Source organism: Mobula hypostoma, chromosome X1, assembly GCF_963921235.1.
Source record: "Mobula hypostoma chromosome X1, sMobHyp1.1, whole genome shotgun sequence".
Classification (NCBI taxonomy): Eukaryota; Metazoa; Chordata; class Chondrichthyes; order Myliobatiformes; family Myliobatidae; genus Mobula; species Mobula hypostoma.
The window spans coordinates 58,054,257-58,071,570 of NC_086128.1; positions in this window are offsets into that span (position 1 = coordinate 58,054,257).

Here is a 17,314-nt window from a genome sequence, read left to right on the forward strand (position 1 = left end):
AAGATTTTGGAACGAAAATTGGTAATGCCTGAAACACATATAAAAATTTTGGCAAAAAAAACATCTTAACTGCATTAATACGACCAATCAAAGTTAAATATAAGGGAAACCATTTAGATGAAAGTTGAGTAATATGGTCTATTAATGGTAAAAAGTTAGTCTTAAATAAATCTTTGTATTTACAAGTAATTTTAATCCCAAGATATGAAAAATAATTATTAATCAATTTAAATGGAAATTTATAATATAAGGGAAGATGTTTATTAATCGGAAAAAGTTCACTCTTACTAAGATTTAATTTATAACCTGAGAAAAAATTGCTTCTCCGAGTGGAGGCCTGTGACTAGTGGTGTGCCACAGGGATCAGTGCTGGGTCCATTGTTATTTGTCATCTATATCAATGATCTGGCTGATAATGTGGTAAATTGGATCAGCAAGTTTCCTGATGATACAAAGATTGGAGGTGTAGTAGACAGTGAGGAAGGTTTTCAGAGCCTGCAGAGGGACTTGGACCAGCTGGAAAAATGGGCTAAGAAATGGCAGATGGCGTTTAATACTGACAAATGTGAGGTATTGCACGTTGGAAGGACAAACCAACGTAGAACATACAGGGTTAATGGTAAGGCACTGAGGAGTGCAGTGGAACAGAGGGATCTAGGAATACAGATACAAAATTCCCTAAAAGTGTCGTCACAGGTAGATAGGGTCGTAAAGAGAGCTTTTGGTACATTGGCCTTTATTAATTGAAGTATTGAGTATAAGAGCTGGAATGTTATGATGAGGTTGTATAAGGCATTGGTGAGGCCGAATCTCGAGTATTGTGTTCAGTTTTGGTCACCAAATTACAGGAAGGATATAAGTAAGGTTGAAAGAGTGCAGAGAAGGTTTACAAGGATGTTGCCGGGACTTGAGAAACTCAGTTACAGAGAAAGGTTGAATAGGTTGGGACTTTATTCCCTGGAGCGTAGAAGAATGAGGGGAGATTTGATAGAGGTATATAAAATTATGATGGGTATAGATAGAGTGAATGCAAGCAGGCTTTTTCCACTGAGGCAAGGGGAGAAAAAAACCAGAGGACATGGGTTAAGGGTGAGGGGGGAAAAGTTTAAAGGGAACAGTAGTGGGGGCTTCTTTACACAGAGAGTGGTGGGAGTATGGAATGAGCTGCCAGACGAGGTGGTAAATGTGGGTTCTTTTTTAACATTTAAGAATAAATTGGACAGATACATGGATGGGAGGTGTATGGAGGGATATGGTCTGTGTGCAGGTCAGTGGGACTAGGCAGAAAATGGTTCGGCACAGCCAAGAAGGGCCAAAAGGCCTGTTTCTGTGCTGTGGTTTCTATGGTTTACGTAGATCTCCATAAGACCATAAGATTTCAGAGCAGAATGAGGCTATTTGGTCGTTCAAGTCTTCTCTGCCATTTCATCATGGCTGATCCATTCTCATTTCTTCAAATTTGGCCGCCTTCCAGTTAACAACCTCAGCCCTAGGACCAGATCTATCCTTGTCCATCATCAAGTTGAAACTAATGGTGTTATGATCACTGGAACCAAAGTGCTCCCCTACACAGACTTCTGTCACTTGCCCTAACTCGTTTCCTAACAGGAGATCCAATATTGCATCCCCTCTAGTTGGTCCCTCTATATACTGATTTAGAAAACTTTCCTGAACACATTTTACAAACTCTAAACCATCTAGACCCCTAACAGTATGGGAGTCCCAATCAATGTATGGAAAATTAAAATCCCCTACCACCACAACTTTATGTTTCCTGCAGTTGTCTGCTATCTCTCTGCAGATTTGCACTTCCAAGTCTCGTTGACTATTGGGTGGTCTGTAATACAATCCCACTAATGTGGCCATACCTTTCCTGTTTCTCAGCTCCACCCATAAGGACTCAGTAGACAAGCCCTCTAATCTGTCCTGCCTGAGCACTGCTGTAACATTTTCCCTAACAAACAATGCTACTCCCCCACCTTTCATTCCTCTGCCTCAATCACATCTGAAACATCGGAACCCTGGAATATTAAGCTGCCAGTCCTGCCCCTCCTGTAGCCAAGTTTCACTAATTGCTACAACATCATAATTCCACGTGTCAATCCACGCCCTCAACTCATCCGCCTTCCCCACAATACTCCTAGCTTTGAAATATATACACCTCAGAAGATTTTTACCACCACTCACAACCTTTCTATTAGCGGATTTGCTTGAACTTTTAACATCATTTATTTTCACCCCAGCCACACTGTCAGCTCTGGCACTCTGGTTCCCATCCCCCTGCATATCTAGTTTAAAGCCTCCCCAATAGCACTAACAAACCTCCCTGAAAGGATATTGGTCCCCCTGTAGTTCAAGTGTAACCCGTCTCTCTTGTACAGGTCCCACCTGCCCCAGAAGAGGTCCCAATGATTCTGAAATCTGAAACCCTACCCCCTACACCAGTTCCTCAGCCACTTGTTCCTCCTCCAGAGCATCCTATTCCTACCCTCACTGGCACCTAGCACAGGTAGCAATCCTGAGATTACCACCCTCGAGGTCCTGCTTTTCAACTTCCTACCAAGCTCTCTATACTCACTGTCCAGGACGTTCTCACTCTTCCTTGCATGTCATTGGTACCGATGTGCACCACGACATCTGGCTGATCACCCTCCCACTTCAGAATGTCATGCAATTGATCAGAGACATCCTTGACCCTGACTAATCAAGAACCTATCAGCCTCCGCCTAAAATATACCAAATGACTTGGCCTCCATAGCTGCCTTTGGCAATAAATTCCACAGATTCACCACTCTATGGTTAAAGAAATTCCTCCTCATCTGCATTCTAATGGACACCCCCCCCCCATTCTGAGGCTGCGTCCTTTGGCTTTAGACTCTCCCATCATAGGAAATATCCTCGCCACATCCACTGTATCAAGGCCTTTCAATATTCTGTATTCTTCTTCACCTCATTCTTCTGAATTCCAGTGAATACAGGCCCAGAGCCATCAAACACTCCTCATATGATAAGCCATTCAATCTCAGAATCATTTTCGTGAACATTCCTTGTTCATTCCTTTGAACCCTCTCCAACAGCAGCACATCCTTTCTTACACTACCATATTCTACCCTGAGGTTTATTTTTTGTGGGCATTCACAGTAAATACAAAGAAACAAAATAGAATCATTGAAAAAACACACACAACACAAGAAACAAGCAATTTGCAAAAGGCAACAAAATGCAATTACAAAATGAAAAAAAACAAACAAAATAATGAGTAATAAGCAATAAATATTGAGAACATGAGATGAAGATTCTTGAAAGTGAGAAGTAGAGAAATAAGAGGGAAAGGGTGTGAAAAAGTGCAAAAAAGGTTGGGGACCCCTGTTCTGTATCATAAAAAGGAAAAGCAAAGTGAAAGTTAATTTACTCATAAAAAAAGTATGTCTTGACCTTTGTCTTATGTAACATTCCAGAGAAGAGTACCAAAGATAAAATTGGGCAGATGACAATGATGCTTATACAAGTGTTGAGACTCAAATGTAAAATAAATTCTTAAATTGGGTGGCAGGTGGAGATACATCTCTACCAAAGGGAGTGTAAGGCACTCCTTCCCTCCATTAGCCTGCAGGTCACCCTTGGGCAAGGTGTAACAGCTGCTTAGCCCCCTGATCAGGGTCACGGGAAACCACGGGAGCAGGTGGTGGACGGTCGTACGAGCAGCTGGTGCAGATCACAAGTCCTGGTTATGCGACCACTGACACCAGGCAGGCAATCTCTGAAGAGTATTGATAATGGCCGGGGTCACCCGTCTTGTAAAGACACTGCCCAGAAGGTGGCAATGGCAAACCACTTCTGTAGAAAAATTTGCCAAGAACAATCATGGTCATGGATAATGTAGCCAATATAAGGAATGCAATTCTCTGCATCTCAGGACAGGTGGGATGGATATCAATGGCTTAAAAATCTTTAAGAGTGTGAGTGACTGGGAACAGAGGATATATGATTTCCATATTATGTGTAAGTACTGCACTGAACAATACCTTACTGTAAAAACCTAGCCTCCCTCCTCCCCTGAAGGCACTGACTTCTGCTGCTATATGGTTCCATTCATTGGAGTATCACAAATTGTATATGTGGGTTTTCAAAGTTCAAGGTAAATTTATTATCAAAGTAGCCTGAGATTCATTTTCTTGTAGGCATACGCAATAAATACAAGAACCATAATAGAATGACTGGAAGACCACGCCAAATGGAGGGATAACAAGAGTGCAAAAGAAAACAAACTGTGCAAATACAAAGAAAAAATAACAATAAATATCGAGAGTGTGAGATGAAGAGCCCTTGAAGTGAGCCCATTGGTTGTGGGAACAGTTCAATGATGGGGCAAGTGAAGTTATCCCCTCAGGTTCAAGAGCCTGATGGTTGAGGGGTAATAACTGTTCCTGAAGCTGGTGGTCTGAGTTCTGAGGTTCCTGTACCTTCTTCCTGCAGGCAGCAGCGAGAAGAGAGCATGGCCTGGGTGGTGGAGGTTCCTGATGATAGATGCTACTTTCCTGCAACAACACTCCGTGTAGATGTGCTCAGTGGTGGGGAGGGTGTTACAGGTGATGGACTGGGCCGTACCCATTACTTTTTGTTGGATTTTCTGTTCAATGGCATTGGTGTTTCCATACCAGGCGGTGATGCAGCCAGTCAATATGCTCTCCACCACACATCTATAGAAGTTTGTCAAAGTTATAGATGTCATACCAAATCTTCGCAGACTCCTAAGGAAGTAAGGAATTACTGATTCACTATGTCAAATTCAAAGAAGCAAAAGGCATGAAGCACAAAAGAGTTGCTAGTTCATTTAAAGTGGAATGGCTGAATGAAACAGTAGAAACTGCTGCACTGAAAGCTCATGAGGTCAGGAATGTGCAGCTATGAGAAATATTTATGCACAATACAGAAACTGGTGTTAGCTGCATGTATTGTCATGATACAAAAGTTGCTGGAGAATTTGTAAGTGGGAAGAAGTGGAGTGATATTTGGAAACTTGAATTTTTGAAGTGTCATTTAGCAAGTAAATCACATACAGGTGGTGTGCAAAAGCTCCAGTGAGAAAATCCTTCATTACCCTTTACAGGCCTGTTTCATTTGTTTTGTGAGAGTGCAGATGAACGAGAGCAAAAACGATCAAACCCAGAGGAGATTGAAGTTCTTATTGACAATGTTTTGCTGGCTGTTAAAATGAACACCTCTACATATAAAATTCAGCGAGCTCATGTTGTTGTTACTGGGTAAAAAATTGCACAGCACAATATTTTTGCTCATCACAAATTAGAGAGAACATTGCTCTCCGGACATCCGATACACCCCAACTACCCATAATAAAATAATAAATGGGCAACACGAAATACAGTACAGATAGAAAATAGATTCATGGCCCTTACAGAGACAGTAGCACAATGGTACGGCTGGGTGACACAGCTCGTAGAGTTGTTGCCTCACAGTGACAGAGACCGACGTTTAATCACATTCAGATTCACTTATTTATCACATCATCATTACGCGCCGTGTTGAGGACGGCACGGGAGTGTAGTGCTTAGCATTTTACAGTACCGCGACCCTGGTTCGATTCCCGTATCTGCCTGTAAGATGGGTTCCTCTGGGTGCTCTGGTTTCCTCCCACGGTCCAAAGATGTACTAGTTAATTGGTCATTGTAAATTGTCCCGTGATTAGACCAGGATTAAACTGGGGGATTGCTGGGTGGTGTGGCTTGAAAGGCCAGAAGGGCCTATTCTGTGCTATCTCTCAATAAGTAAATAAATACAGGCCACCTTCGGGTCTCCAGCCTCCATTGGACTCGTAGATTAACAAATGTCAGGGATTCAACTTGCCCAGTGGACTCACAGACCGAGGGCTTTGGCCATTGGGCCTTGACTTCTGATTGACTTTCAGCCTTTGAACTTCTGTATCATGAGGTATAGCCCTGATCTTATTTTTATTTTATTTTATTGATACACAGCGTGGAATAGGCCTTTCCAGCCCTTCAAGCTGAGCCACCCAGCAACTCCCAATTTGATCCTGACCTAATCACGGCAGGATGCGGCAGCAACGGGGAGAATGCGTAAGAGGTTCACCATGATATTGCCTGGCATGGAGGGCTGTAGTTAGTAAGTGAGATTGGAGAGGCCGGATTTATTTTCACTGAAGCATAGGAGGCTGTGGGGGAGGAGGGTCGAACTTATAGAAGTTCATAAAACTTGGATAGATTATCAGAATATGTTTTCCAGGGCAGGGGACTCTAGATCTGAAGGGCACAGGATTAAGCAGAAAGGGGAGAAATTGAAACGAGGTTGAGAGGTACATTTTCACATAGAGACAGTGGTGAATATGGAGTTATATTGCAGGAAACAGGCCCTTCAGCCGAGGTCATCCATGCCGACCTAAACTAATCCAGTTTGCTTACATTTGGCCCATATCCCACTACACATCTCCTATACATTTGAATACCCAAATATCTTTTAAACAATGTAATTGCCACTTCCTCTGGCAACTTGTTTCATAAACCGACCACCGATCACATGGAAACATGTGCCCCTCAGATCCCGTTTAAATCTTTCCCCTCTAACCTTAGACCTATGCCCTTTACTTTTACTTCACTGGAAATAAGATTGTGATTATTCACTTCATTATCATTATGAATTGATCAAACTCTATAAGGTTACTCTTCTACCTCCTTTACGAAAATGAAAACAGTCATAACCTATCCAGTCCCTTCTCATAAATCAAGGCCTCTGGTATGATAACACCAAACTGCCCACTGCATCATTGGCACCAGTCTACCCGCCATTAAGGACATATTTACATAAAGGGCCAGTAACATCATGAGGGATCCCACCCACCCTGCTCAAGGACTGTTTGTCCCACTCCCATCAGGGAGGCTACGTAGCATCCACACCAGGACCACCAGACTCAAAAACAGTTACTTTCCCCAAGCAGTAAGGCTGATCAACACCTCTACCCACTAATCCAGCGGTCCCCAACCACCAGGCCACAAAGCATGCGCTACTGGGCTGCAAGGAAACGATATGATTTGGTGATATGAGTCAGCTGCACCTTTCCTCATTCCCTGTCACGCCCACTGTTGAGCTTGAACACACACGAGGTCATTACCCGCGCGTCATCCATGTCAGCACGGGAAGGAGATCAACTCCTCGAGCTTGCAAATGACGACGGGCTGACAAGTATGTTTGACATAACATCTCTGCCGGCATTCTGGATCAAAGTCAAGGCTAAATATCCTGAGATAGCCACGAAAGCACTGAAAACGTTGCTTCCATTTACAACATATCTCTGCAATGAATGCAACGAAAACTAAGTTGCGGAATAGACTGGACATAAGGAACCCCCTTCGAGTATCGCTGTCTCCCAACACCCCTCGATGGGACGGTCTCGTTGCAGGGAAACAAGCCCAGGGCTCCCACTGATTCAGCGATATTGGTGTGTTGCAATGATTTTATATGTTCATACGGGGAAAATATGTGCTGTGTGTTTAATATCCCAACGTTACTTAAAATGTTATGATGCTATTGACGTATATAACCATATAACAATTACAGCACGGAAACAGGCCATCTCTGCCCTTCTAGTCCGTGCCGAACGCTACTCTCACCTAGTCCCACCGACCTGCACTCAGCCCATAACCCTCCATTCCTTCCCTGTCCATATAGCTATCCAATTTTTCTTTAAATGATAATATCGAACCTGCCTCTACCACTTCACCTGGAATTTCGTTCAACACTTACTTCAAGCTCCCCTATCCTCCCCTGATAATTGACTTATCACTATATTCATGCGAGGAAAATATGCGCTGTGTGTTTAATATTAAACTTGTTAGATAAACCCTTTTAGAAAGGAAATTGAGTGTATTAGCCACTTATTACCGATATTCTGGTCGTGATTAACACCCCCCGCCGAACAAAATCGCCAAAAACGATTTGTAGGAAAAAAATCGTACATTCATGCGCGCTGGTGCCCGCGCAAGGCTTCATGGTCATTGTAGTCTTTCTCGGGGTAAACCCAGCGTATTTGACTGCTACTCTTGTCCGTTGGCAACCCTACCACCACCACCCCTCCACCCCGGTCGGCCGGTCCGCCAGAATATTGTCAATATGAAACCGGTCCGCAGTCCGAAAAAGGTTGGGGACCCCTGCACTAACCCACCCCACCACACCCCCAACCACCACCAGCTTATCTTTTCCTGTCTGAGTCACCTTGTGTACAGACACTCCTGTGCCTTGCTGTCACTTTATGGACATACGATCAATATATAAGCTAACTTATGTATTTATATTTATTTATATTTATTGTGCTTTTTTATTATTGTGTTCTTTATCTTGTTATGTTTTTTGTGCTGCAGCAGATCTGGAGTAACAATTGTTTCATTTTCCTTTACACTGTGTTCAGGAAAATATATTAAACAATCTTGAATCTTGAGTCCTTTAGAACATCTTCAGGGAGTGGTGTCTCACAAAGGCAGCGGCCATTATTAAGGGCGTCCAGCACCCAGTGCGTGCCCTTTTCTCACTGTAACCATCAGGTAGGAGATACAGAAGCCTGAAGGCACACACTCAGTGATTCAGGAACAGCTTCTTCCCCTCTGCCATCCGATTCCTAAATGGACATTGAAGCTTTGGACACTACCTCACTTTTTTAAAAAATATAGAGTATTTCTGTTTTTGTACATTTAAAAAAATGTATTCAATATACTTAATTGATTTACTTGCTTATTTATTATTATGTTTTATTTTATTTATTATTATCATCATTATTTTCTCTCTCTGCTAGATTATGTATTGTATTGAACTGTTGCTGCTAAGTTAACAAATTTCACATCACATGCCGGTGATAATAAACCTAATTCTGATTCTGATCTTTTTTGCACCCTCTCTAGTTTAATCATATCCTGACCAGAACTGCAAACAGTACTCTAAGTGTGGTCCCACCAACGTATTGCATGGCCGTAAAATGACATCAATACTCTTGTACTCACTGTCAAGACGAATGAAAGCATGTATGCCATACACCTTCTTCAATACCCTAACAATGTGTCAGCAGACTCGGGGAACTATGTACTTGTCTCTATGTCCCACAACGCTCCCCGGGAGTATTGTGTTCACTGTTTATGTCCTGTCCTGGTTTAACTTTCCAAAGTGCATCACTTCACAACTGTCTAAGTTAAATTCCATCTGCTGTTCCTTTGCCCACTTCTCCATATCATCTGGATTACTGTTGTAACCTTAAACACAATTCTTCACTGTCCATTGTTCTAGCAATTTTCATGTCATCAGGTAAGGTGGGAGAGGCAGACACAATTACAAGGTTTCAAGGCATTTGGACAGGGGCTTAGGTAAGAAAGGTGTAGTGCAGGGGTTGTCAGCTTGGGGTCCATGGACCCCTTACTTAATGGTATTGGTCCATGGCATAAAAAAGGTTGGGAACCCCTGGTGCAGGAGAATAAGAGAGAACGTGGGAAGCCTTTGATCATATTGGCTGCTTTTCTGAGACAATGTGCAATGTAGACAGAGGTAATCGAGGGGAGGCTGGTTTTTGTGATACATTGGGCTGTATTCAGAACTCTCTGCAATATTCAGTGGTTTTGGTTACAGAAGTTGCCATAACTAGTTGTGATTTACACATTTTTATTTATAGAAAATCCAAGGTATTCTCAATCTCCTGGTAAAAGGCTGGCATGTTTGATTACAGCAGGTTCTACGGGATTAACCACCGGTGTTATTATCTTTTTTAAACGTAATTTTTGCTATTGCAAAACTACTGTAGGTCTACCCCATGAATGAGTTGCTTATTGGTTGAGAAAGTGAGGGAGCTGAACTTGGTGCATATCATGCTGCTGTCTGCATTAGAGGCATCAGAGGAGTCAGTGCATGAAGGTGGTGTGCAATCTAACAGCCAGTGATTGTCTCAGTCTCTTTTCTCGTGATCGCGAGATCCTGTTGGATATTGTTAATGTGGAATGCTGATCTACAGTATTGGCAGATGGCAGGGGAGCTGTAAGGTCTCAAGACACAGTGTCGCTTGTTTACAGCCACCCAGGAGAGAGGTGGGGTCGGTGCGCTCCACCAGAGGTGGTGTGTTGTGGCGTCCAAGCTGGTGTTGGTGCTGCCCCCAGTGTTCTTAAGGCAGAAGGCAAATTGTATTGTGTTCAATTGCAGACTGCTCCAACACTCATGTACTTAAGCACTTGGATTGTATTTGTGTGTGTGTGACTGTATTTTACTGACATCTTGTATGTGCTATATGTGCCTTGTGCTGTGTGTGACTGATGGTACTGTGTTTGACACCTCAGCCCTGGAGGAAGGCTGGATCATTTGGTTGTATACATGGGTATTCATGTGTAACGTTCAGTTATATTGGCTCGTGTATGTCTAGGGGAAATCCAGCCCAGCACCCGCTTCAACACTCCCCACAGGGTCAGTCGCCGCCCGGATCAATCACAAACATCAATCATCAGCCAGCACACCCAGTGAATTTTAACAAATACACTTTATAGATATTACTAATTCTATGACATTAATATACATTTGATACAGAGAGGAAAGTAATGAAAAAAAAGGCGCCAACACTTATCAAAGTCCAAGTTCTTTGCGCGCTACGTTGGAGCTCAATTCGACTTCGGACAACCACCCGAATTCCGTCGACTCACGGCTCGGGACCACCCTGAGTGATCGACCGGAGCCTCTCCGCACGTCCGCGGTCTTCCTTGTCTCTCCTCCGACTCCCTGCCAAAACTCAGTCCACAGTCATATCATACAGCATGGCATCCGAAAACAAACGACACAGAACCACCCATTGGCTAATAGAACCTGGTTATCTCATTTTAAAGTAAAACAAACTGTTAGCGCAAACTCTCTTCAGCGTTAAAGCACAACAAAGCCGCATTCCCCAGATTAACATAACAAAATCGCCATTTTAAGTGTAACAAAAGAAAGACCCTGTACACTCTCCCCCCACCACAAAAAGTCATGCCCTCATGATGTTAACAGAGTTCACCAGTACTCCTTGTAAAACACAAAACCCAACCCCGGTGCATAAAGAGTGACATAACTTTGCAGGGCAGCAGAGATCACACCCTGCTCTCCCGGCGCTATATAAGTGAGTCTTTCCGGGGGATGCCTACTCCTCTGAGGCCTCTGTACTTCCTCTGCTGACTCTCCCTGTTCAGACACCCCAGGTGACCCCTCGGGCCTATCTGTCGGACCTTCCCCTTGACCAGGATCCCTCTGCCCCTGTGAGCCCTCTGGCTCGGTTCTGCTTCCACCCTCTCCTCCCCCAATCCCGGCTGTAATACAGGCGGCTCTGCAACACCCTCCCTCGGTTCCCCTGACTCAGTGATGGAAGGGCCAGGAGTCTCTTTTCCCGGCACCAGGGAATCAGCGAACGGAAGCAGGTACCACACATCCGAATCATCATCTTCCGATGACGTATCCCTTCTCAAGGTGGGGACTGGCCCCGTTTTCTTCTCAGCGGGCTCTTCCCTCGCCCCGCGCCCTCGTAAAGTCCTCGTAATAGGAGTAAACTCCCATTCAGGCTCTGGGTCCATCTTCACCTCTCGACCCAGAGGCAACAGGTGGTTCCAATGGAGTACCTTGACAGGGCCCTGCCCGCCCTCAGGTCTCACCCGGTAAACCGGGAGATTCGGCATCTGACTCTCCACCACATAGGGGGTGGCTGCCCAACGGTCCGCCAACTTGTGCTTACCCTGTAGTCTTAAATTCCGGATAAGGACTCGGTCTCCCGGCAATAGCTGGACAAACTTTACCTTCTGATCATCCCTCCTTTTATTCCGCTGGTTCTGCTTGGTGGCTGCTGCCTCAGCCAACTCATACACCCTTTTCAACTCTCTCCTCATATTGGACACGTACTTCAGACATGGCTTCGAAGGTATTTCCCCCGCTTCAGTCCCAAAACACAGATCAATGGGCAACCTCGCTTCCCGTCCGAACATCAGATAGTAGGGCGAGTACCCCGTAGCATCATTGCGAGTACAATTGTAACAATGAACCAAATGGGCGATGTGCTGACTCCACTTACTCTTCTGTCCGATCTCCAAGGTGCCGAGCATGTCCAGCAGGGTCCGGTTAAACCTCTCGGGTTGAGGATCACCCTGCGGGTGATAGGGGGTGGTTCTGGACTTTTCAACCCCAAGCATATCCAGCAATTCATGGATAAGCCTGCTCTCGAAGTCCCGTCCCTGATCACTGTGGATCCGCCGGGGAAGGCCATAATGAACAAAGTACTTCTCCCATAACACCTTCGCCACTGTAGTCGCTTTCTGATCCTTAGTAGGAAAAGCCAGCGCATACCTAGTGTAGTGATCCGTGAGGACCAAGACATTGGCGGTGTTGCTGGTGTCCGGCTCAATAGACAGGAAATCCATACACACCAGGTCCATGGGTCCCGCACTCTGCAAGTGGGATAACGGGGCCGCCTGCGCAGGCAAGGTCTTCCTCCTGACGCAACGACTACAGGTCTTACAGTATTCTTCCACCTCCCCCCTCATCCGGGGCCAGTAAAACCAGTCCTTGACTAATCCATAGGTCTTCTCTACCCCTAAGTGCCCGGAATCATCATGTAGAGCCCGGAGCACAGTCTTCCAATACTTCGCAGGCATGACCAGCGGCCAGCACCGGGGGTGGTCCGGAGGCGACGTGACCCAGTACAAGACGTGGTTCTTCAGCTTCAACCGGGGCCACTCCTTCAGTAGTAGGGGAACGGAGGCATGTTTTGTCTTCTCCACCTGGCCCATATCACCCTGGCTAACCGCGTACCAGATAGTGCCAATGCTTGGGTCATCACGCTGAGCCGCCCCCACTTCCTGGGGACTCAACTCCGGCAGCTGCCTGTTCCTCAGAGCAGTCACATTACAGTAAACAGTGGGTAGCATGTCATCGTCAGCCCCCAGTTGATCTACTGCCCGATCCGTTCCCATCTGTGCTCCTACTTCCCCGTCGCTCCCAACTTGACACATAGCCTTTACTCCCTGGGCAGGGAGACTCTTCCACTCCTCGGCCGTGCCCGACTCGTCGTACGCCCGACGAGACAGGGTATCTGCATCGATGTTCCGACTCCCCGGGCGGTACTTCAGGCTAAACTCATAGGCAGACAAGGCTGCTAACCACCGGTGCCCAGTAGCGTCCAGCTTCGCCGAGGTCAGGATATAAGTGAGGGGGTTGTTATCAGTTCTCACCTCAAACTGGGCCCCATATAGGTAGTCACTCAACTTGTCCACCACCGCCCATTTTAACGCCAAGAACTCCAGTTTGTGAGTGGGATAGTTTCTCTCAGATGGCGACAAACTCCGACTGACAAACGCTACCGGCCTCAATCCGTTTCCCTGTTCCTGGTACAGAACAGCCCCCAGACCGTCGTGACTGGTATCAGTGTGTAGAACATACGGCTTCCGGGGATCAGCAAAAGCCAACACTGGGGCCTGCGTCAGCGCCCTTTTTAGAGATTGGAACACCTCCTCACATTGAGCATCCCACCTCAATCCAAAAGGCTCTCCCGGGTTCAAGTATCCTCCTACCTCCGACCCTCGGTCTCCCTTCCTCCTCCTCCCCACAGGTGGATAGCCACACAGCAGCTGGTTCAATGGATGACTCATTTTAGCGTATCCTTTCACGAATCGCCGGTAATATCCGCAAAACCCCAAAAACGAGTGTAATGCGCTCACCTTCTGAGGTCTCGGCCAGGTGGTTACTGCGGCTATCTTACCCGGATCGGTGGCCACTCCATTTCGCTAGATTATGTGCCCGACATAGCTGACCGATGTCTTACAGAACTGGCATTTATCCAGGGAAAGTTTTAATCCTTCCTCCTTCAGCCGACTCAGCACCTTCAGCAGCCGCTCCTCATGTTCCTCCAACGTAGATCCAAACACTATCAGGTCGTCCAGGTACATCGATACCTCCAGCAGGTTCATGTCTCCCACTGTCCGCTCCATGAGCCGCTGGAAGGTGGCTGGGGCCCCCGAGATACCTTGGGGCATTCGTTCGAACTGGAAAAACCCCGGGGGCAGATAAAGGCTGTCTTCTCCTTATCAGTCTCGCTCATCGGAATCTGGTAATACCCACTCCACAAATCCAATACACTGAACCACTGTGCATCACTCAGACAGGCCAAGGCATCTTCCACCCTCGGGACCGTATATTGGTCAGGAACAGTGCGGCGGTTCAGGGTCCTATAGTCCACGCACATGCGTACCTTCCCATTTTTCTTCCTTGCCACCACTATGGGGGACGCATAGGGGCTTCGGGGCTCCACAATAATCCCTGCGTCTTTCAACTGCTGCACATCTTCCACATCTGCTGGGGCCAACCGCCGCGACCTCTCCCTAAACAGGGTGTCATTTGTCACCCGAATAGTGTCCCGAGTGCTCTTGGAACACCCTCCATCAAACTCGTCCTGAGAAAAGACACCCCCTAACTTCAGCATCTTCTCCACCAGCCTGCCCTTATACTCCGGCAGTACAGGGGAGTTTTCAAAATTAAAGGCCTACTCAGTCAGCCGCCCCCCGTTTCCCAATAGTTCTCCTCCAGTGGGCTTCACGGGGGTGCTGGACATCACCGTCACCGGGAACAAGTGCGCGAGGGGCATCCCGCGCTTAAAGGTGATCTCCCTCTCCGTTATGTTCCTTACCATCACCCCCATCCGCCGTGCCTGTACAGCTAAGGGCCTCCGCAACTCAGGTCTCACCAGCGCCCCAGCCGGGAACCGGGACTCCCTTTCCAGGTCGTCTGGGGTGTCTACTAGCAGGGCCTCGCCTGCCAGTACTCCGGGGAATCTGGGGGTCCCCATCACTAATGCCGCCTCCCCTGGCCGTATCACCATAGGCCTCGCCTGAGTGCACCACACCGTCAACAACAGGAATTCTGCAGATGCTGGAAATTCAAGCAACATACATCAAAGTTGCTGGTGAACGCAGCAGGCCAGGCAGCATCTCTAGGAAGAGGTACAGTCGACGTTTCAGGCCGAGACCCTTCGTCAGGACTAACTGAAGGAAGAGTGAGTAAGGGATTTGAAAGTTGGAGGGGGAGGGGGAGATCCAAAATGATAGGAGAAGACAGGAAGGGGAGGGATAGAGCCGAGAGCTGGACAGGTGATTCGCAAAAGGGGATACGAGAGGATCATGGGACAGGAGGTCTGGGAAGAAAGACAAGGGGGGGTGTGACCCAGAGGATGGGCAAGAGGTATATTCAGAGGGACAGAGGGAGAAAAAGGAGAGTGAGAGAAAGAATGTGTGCATAAAAATGAGTAACAGATGGGGTACGAGGGGGAGGTGGGGCATTAGCGGAAGTTAGAGAAGTCGATGTTCATGCCATCAGGTTGGAGGCTACCCAGACGGAATATAAGGTGTTGTTCCTCCAACCTGAGTGTGGCTTCATCTTTACAGTAGAGGAGGCCGTGGATAGACATGTCAGAATGGGAATGGGATGTGGAATTAAAATGTGTGGCCACTGGGAGATCCTGCTTTCTCTGGCGGACAGAGCGTAGATGTTCAGCAAAGCGGTCTCCCAGTCTGCGTCGGGTCTCGCCAATATATAAAAGGCCACATCGGGAGCACCGGACGCAGTATATCACCCCAGTCGACTCACAGGTGAAGTGATGCCTCACCTGGAAGGACTGTTTGGGGCCCTGAATGGTGGTAAGGGAGGAAGTGTAAGGGCATGTGTAGCACTTGTTCCGCTTACACGGATAAGTGCCAGGAGGGAGATCAGTGGGGAGGGATGGGGGGGACGAATGGACAAGGGAGTTGTGTAGGGAGCGATCCCTGTGGAATGCAGAGAGATGGGGGGAGGGAAAGATGTGCTTAGTGGTGGGATCCCACTGGAGGTGGCGGAAGTTACGGAGAATAATATGTTGGACCCGGAGGCTGGTGGGGTGGTAGGTGAGGACCAGGGGAACCCTATTCCTAGTGGGGTGACGGGAGGATGGAGTGAGAGCAGATGTGTGTGAAATGGGGGAGATGAAAAGCTCTCTGCTACTTTTTGGATTCCAGACCTAATCAGTTCCCCTCTACCACCACTCTGCTCCGTCTAGCGGAATTAGTCCTTACTCTTAATAATTTCTCCTTTGGTTCCTCCCACTTCCTCCAAACTAAAGGTGTAGCCATGAGCACCCGTATGGGTCCTAGCTATGCCTGCCTTTTTGTTGGGTTTGTGGAACAATCTATGTTCCGTGCCTATTCTGGTATCTGTCCCCCACTTTTCCTTCGCTTCATCGACGACTGCATTGGCGCTGCTTCCTGCACGCATGCAGAACTTGTTGACTTTATTAACTTTGCCTCCAACTTTCACCCTGCCCTCAAGTTTACCTGGTCCATTTCCGACACCTCCCTCCCTTTTCTAGATCTTTCTGTCTCTGTCTCTGGAGACAGCTTATCCACTGATGTCTACTATAAGCCTACTGACTCTCACAGCTATCTGGACTATTCCTCTTCTCACCCTGTCTCTTGCAAAAACGCCATCCCCTTCTCGCAATTCCTCCGTCTCCGCCGCATCTGCTCTCAGGATGAGGCTTTTCATTCTAGGACGAGGGAGATGTCCTCCTTTTTTAAAGAAAGGGGCTTCCCTTCCTCCACTATCAACTCTGCTCTCAAATGCGTCTCCCCCATTTCATGCACATCTGCTCTCACTCCATCCTCCCGCCACCCCACTAGGAATAGGGTTCCCCTGGTCCTCACCTACCACCCCACCAGCCTCCGGGTCCAACATATTATTCTCCGTAACTTCCACCACCTCCAACGGGATCCCACCACTAAGCACATCTTTCCCTCCCCCCCTCTCTCTGCATTCCACAGGGATTGCTCCCTACACAACTCCCTTGTTCATTCATCCCCCCCATCCCTCCCCACTGATCTCCCTCCTGGCACTTATCCGTGTAAGCAGAACAAGTGCTACACATGCCCTTACACTTCCTCCCTTACCACCATTCAGGGCCCCAAACAGTCCTTCCAGGTGAGGCATCACTTCACCTGTGAGTCGACTGGGGTGATATACTGCGTCCGGTGCTCCCGATGTGGCCTTTTATATATTGGCGAGACCCGACGCAGACTGGGAGACCGCTTTGCTGAACATCTACGCTCTGTCCGCCAGAGAAAGCAGGATCTCCCAGTGGCCACACATTTTAATTCCACATCCCATTCCCATTCTGACATGTCTATCCACGGCCTCCTCTACTGTAAAGATGAAGCCACACTCAGGTTGGAGGAACAACACCTTATATTCCGTCTGGGTAGCCTCCAACCTGATGGCCTGAACATCG